The following is a 5959-nucleotide window of genomic DNA, read 5'->3' as shown; positions in this document are numbered from 1 at the left end:
CTAGAGATCTACCAACTTGCAGAGTTCAGCTCCAGCCCTTATATAACACACCTGATCCAATTAACAGATGCCTTCAGAGGCATCTGAAAATTAGACACAGGGGTGTTGGATCTGAACTCTCCAGGATGGTGGATCTCCAGGTCTAGGATTGGTCCTCTCTGTTCTACAGCAATCACCTGTTACCCTAATGCACCATAATGCTTCTTTTTCATAAAAAATAACTAAAATTTTCTTAGCTAATTGTTCCAAGCCTCTGCACCCTGTACAAGGGGTTAGTTTCTGAACTTGTCCCTCTTTTCACTGCTTTTGAGTTTGCATGTCTGTATTTGGTAGTTGTGAAATGATTAGCCTCATGATTAAATTTGACCATGTCTGCTGCCAAATGTAAAACACACGGAATAATATATGTGCATAATGTGAGTAATGTATACAAATATATTATATAGATATTTTTAGTAATTAATGGAGCTGTTAGAATTTGAAGGCATTTATTTGGCCCCTGAACAGGAACTGTGGCCCCATTGTGGCCCCACCTAAATTGTAGAATTGCCAGTGACAGAGAGACTCTTAAGAACTGATTGGGAGGAGCTGTGGCACCATAGTCAGATTCTGCAGCTTGCTGTCTCATTGCACTGCTGAGAACAGCCTCTTTGTGTGCAGACCAACTCACCAGCAATCAGGAAAGTCAGCAGAGCTTCCACAGAGATTAATACCTGGGGCTATGTGTGTATGTGTGAGTGAGCATGGCCCATTGCCTTGGCACCACCACTTACTGCGCCACAGATGGTTAGTGTTTGTAAGTACTATCCTTTCCCCAGCTTACTGCTAGGTCTTTGGGAAAACTCCAATAAATCTGATGGCCTCACAAAACCAGCTGCTGCACAACAATTTACAGGCTCATTTCAGCCTGGATCAAAATCACTAGACTTCTAATTAATGAACCTGCTTGCTGCCTGCTGTGTAGATAGCAACATCTTCCCGAATGTGAAAAAAATAAAAAAAGATTATTGACTTTAGGAGAATATCAATAAGCAGGGCTTTGTTCACAGTGGTGCTAGGAACGTGGGGCCGTACTACAGAAATTTTTTAACTCTGAAATCTTATCTGTTTAGTTCCTACGGCAACTTCGGTTGGGACTGAATTCAGGACAAAAGCTATTATGGAAGAACAGTTCCTAAGTTCATAATCTTAAATTCATATCTTAAATCTAGATAAGAAAACAGTATTACAGAAACATCCTAACTAGACAAAATTTCCTAAATTCTGTCCTACTTTAAGACAACCCCCAAGGTGTCTTAACTTCTGTTTAACATCTGTTTCTGTCATTTTATGCAGTGATAGGCAGCATAGTTCACTATAACTAACATAATGACTTTCATCAGTTACTTTCATCTACATTGAAAACAGTGCCTTGAATTAGGAGGGTTTTTTTTTCTTTTTCTAACAGCGTTTTAAAAATGGCAGACATAATCTCCACCATCCTCTCTTATAACCTTCGTTTATGCTGATAAAAAAAATCGGCAGATAAAATATTACAGTGATGGTGGTGAATAATGAGGCAACTGAGCTGAACGTGTTGCTGATTATTAGGTGGAATAATGTTAGTGTAGTTGGCTAAAGCATTTGGGAAATAGAAACTGAAACTGGATAGCAGCAATCCTCTGATAAACAGCACAAAGTGCTGTCACAATATTCTTAACTTTCAGTTTATAGTGCTTTATTTTTGTCTGACCTCTTTTGCATCAGTAACAGTAGCTGGCTGTCTGGTTAACTAGCTTGATTATTTTGATTACGTGTTTATGTTTCAGTTGTGTGCCTATGGTCAATGGCTAGGCACCAGACCTCACTGTTGATTGTTGACTTCAGTCAAAAGTTAAGATTTCCTAACTTGAGATAAGATGCTGGTAAGATAAGATTCCTAAATTAACATTTGCTTCTGTAATACGAATTTGTGAAAAATCTTATTCTGACCTGTCAGATCTTGACTTAAGACAAAAAGAAAGTTTCCATAATACTGCCCCAGACGTCCAAAGCTTTTAGTGGTGAACAGTTTAATCCACAAAGAGCCGATGTTGCTACAGGTTTTATTTTAAAAAAACAGAAGCACAAATGATCCACCTATTTAATCAGTTAGTCTCAGTCTTCAGCAACTCATCATGTGTTCTTGCGTTGTTGGAATGAAAACCTGCAGCCACGCTGGCCCTTTGTGGATAAGATTGGACACCCCTAATTTGAAAGCAAGTTTCACATAAAGCAGTAGCAGTCAAAAAGAATTGTTCATGTGCACATATGTCATAGACTGATGTTTAGCTACTGCTTTTTTCATGTTCACCTTGTCTGTTTACTTTCCAATGAGAGTGCAAATTCCACACAGTTCTTTAAGTGTAATTCAGGCACAATTTAAAAAATTGTAAAGCAGTTTGAGACTGCTAATTATTATAATATGTGCTAATTATTATAATTATAATTATGCTAATTATTATAATGTTTGCAATTATCACTGGCTTGCTAACATTCATATGAAATTTAATACCTGATTAAGGAGTTGTGATTCTGTTAGAGCTGCTCACACATAACTAAGTTCTTCCAAGGAGGAAGTTTAGTGTCCCAGCTTAGAATACATGCTATGGTAAATTGATATTTCTCTGTGGACTTGATGATTGAAGCCCTGTTTCTGTGGGAATGAAAGAGCTGCATCTTGTAGAATGTGGGAAAATAAGCTGCTTACACTAGAAGTGAAGGCATTTGGGACTTGGAGAGGACTCTTTTAGATAGATAGATGAACATTTTTTTAACTGGGCATCTCAAAAATCACAGACTCTCCCCTCAAATTTTGCATTAAATGTGTTTAGGAACCAGAACTAAGTGTCTGGAACATAAACACACTTTCCTGGTGCCAGCCACAAACCTGCAAAGCAGATGCACCATTGATGGTGTGTTTAATGACTCTGAAACACTAATGCAGGTTCTCTTATCTTAACTAATAACACAAACTGCCTTGTTCTGTTCTCTCATTACTTTGGCTTGGCATTGTTAATTTATCACAGGGTCTTTTATGGGTGCCCGTCTTACCTTGTTTGATGTGGAGGGCCGTCTTGGTCAGTGTTGGTTTCTGGAATGTTTTGCGTGCGAGCTTGAAGCAGGATGAATGTTTAGAGGGGAACATGGTCAGTCTCTCTTTTCTCTCCCAGAGTAAGATAAACACTGTCGGCAGAAGAAAGCTGTCTCGACCTTCAGACCAGCCTCTGACACAACCCTCTCATTCAGGCCCAGCCGCTATTTATGTGTATGTGTGTGTGTGTGTGTGTGTGTGTGTGTGTGTGTGTGTTTTAATATCAGACCAATCTAGGGGCAGATGGTTATAGAATCAGAATTATGTATTAATGCAGACCCTCAATACGTATCTTAATTTGATTATTGCACATTGATTAATGATCTGAATTATATGTAATATAAAGTTCACATTTCATACATTTCTTCACATGATAATAACTATCCAGTATATCTTTCAGTGCAGTGAGTGCTATCCTTTAAGCAGATTGAAATGTAAAAAAATAATAATCTTAAAAAATTAATGTAAAAAAGTTTAAGATTTCTGTTTCCATAAAATATTCTACATATTATTAATGCTTTACTTTATTCAAATTTTATAAATCTTGGCTGTTTATGTTTTATGCTAATAGCTGAATCAGCTGAGTTTGTTCTTTTAAAAAAGGGATTAACGCAGCAGTTCAGTTTGTGTAATGATTTCCTACACACAACATTGACTACAAGCTTAATAATAGAGATGCATTATGGTATTGAAATTGTACTGTTTTGATCAGATAACTGTTTTAAAAAATGTTAGGCATTGGCATTTATTTTACTGGGGGTATTGATATGAAAGGGAGGATGAGAAAGGGGAGCTGTAGAGCTGGACATATGTTTGTTTGCTTTGATGGTGGTCATTAATTTGGAGGCAATGTCACAGTGACCCCTTTGAACGTCGCTGTAGAACCTTTTCTGGGGTTCTCTCATGTTGGAATTATAAAAACATGAGTTATAGGTCTGTTTATCCTGCTCTTAAGACCCAGAGTGCATTATCAAACACAGAATGCATTAGGGCTGGTATTGTTAAAAGTGTTTTTAGGATCTAATAAATTCTGCTTATTTATGGGGTGGTGGTCAGGCCGCTTCACCTTGACCCTCTGCTTTCTATTTAGCCTGAGCTCTGCTCGCTTGTACCTGTATTCTTTCCCAGCAGCCACATTGTGTGTGTGTATGTGTGTGTGTGTTTGTGTGTGAGAGAGAGAGAGAAAAAGAGTGAGTGTGGTTAAGATGTTTATAAATCTACGTTATGACCTAGTTTTTCTTATTCACTCACACTGAGCAAATCTTTAGTGAAGAAGTTGCTGGATTAGCATCAAGTGCTGTGTTACCAAGCTCTTTCCCTGCCTTGAAAACTCCTTGTGTTCCCATCTAATAGGTGTCATAGATGTTTCCATTTTATTGAGAATAAATAACAGAGTTTGCCAGTGAAAATACTCTGAACTGTATATCATAAGTTATTATTGTACAGTGAGTTGCTTTGACCCCCCTTCATAATGGCAATGTATAAATGAATGTGCACAATTCTCCTGATAGCAAGCTGCTTTTTGTCAGTATGTTCTCTAGTAGGTGGGGCTACTTCATTATTTTTTTATGGCAAATCAAAAACTAGTGCTACACATGTAAACATGTAAATATTAGTTATTTAAATATGCAAAAAAATTGCAATTTTGCAGAGCCATGGTCAAATAAATATATAGGAGAAACGAGAGTTTAGCTTCAGAGTGCATGTTGTTAGAAATGCTGTAAAAGTAATGTTCTTTTTTTTGCTCGTGCGCATCCTCAAAATAGTAAAATATAGAGGAAATTAAATGAGCTTGTAATCTGAGTCTGCATTGTCTCCTCATTGTTTTAATAACACAAAAGACAAACTTGGCAAGATGAATGGCTTATTCTTTCTGTGTTTGCTATTTTAAAAATATGGGTTTCTTCAGTTTCATCTGCTTGAGTTTTAGCACTACAAGTTAATGCCATTTGATGACTAAAATATAACTTACAGAAGTCATAAGGGTAGAGGCATACTTAAAGAATTCACTGTAGGATGTAGTAAAGTTCGGTCTTGAACATTAATAGCAATTAGTTGGCTATAATAGCCACCTCTTGGCTTATTATAGATTTGTGATATTGTCATACAGAAATTGAATTGTAGCAACAAAAGAACATAGAAATTCAATATTTTAAATTTTTACAGTAGCTTACATTAGTTCATAGTATATATAGTGTATGCTACCCCCTCGCTTTAAATTTTAACATCAATTTTCAGGAAATGTGTTCTTGAAGCTGAACTACATTAAGTTGAGTGTTTTCTTGCATGGACCATCTTTTTTACAGCATCTCATTTATGCCTTGTTTCGTGTCAATTACTGTATTGTTAGTCTATTACGGACATGTGGCCGCAGGGAAATAAATTTGGGACCAGATTGTTGTTCAGATTGATATTCACTGCAGTATTATGGCTCTCTTTGGTTGCCTCTATGCCTGAAATCACTACTTCATCACCAAAGCCTCCGACCGAGATAGGAGTCTACATGTCCAGTTAGAGACCTTAAAGCATTCATAAGTAGACTACAAATAGACCGCCCCAAACGACCACTGTATTAGTCACTACATCTTTCGATGCTGGTGGAAATAATGGTTTAGTCTTTGGTGAACTCCTGATGACATCAATCGCGAAACAACATGATTTTTGTGTGAACGCTGCCCTGCTGACCTGATGCTAAATGCACGAACAACAAACTTTTGATTTCTGATTCCTATTTAAAGTTGTTATATATTCAGAGAAAATTATGTCGAATATTGTATCATTGCCGTTGACGCCAAATCAGACAAAAAAATTCACCGACTTGTGGTTTAAACAGGACTGCTCAAGAGT

This window comes from Colossoma macropomum, unplaced genomic scaffold (genome assembly GCF_904425465.1).
Source record: "Colossoma macropomum unplaced genomic scaffold, Colossoma_macropomum, whole genome shotgun sequence".
Classification (NCBI taxonomy): Eukaryota; Metazoa; Chordata; class Actinopteri; order Characiformes; family Serrasalmidae; genus Colossoma; species Colossoma macropomum.
Note: the sequence above shows the minus strand (reverse complement) of the source record.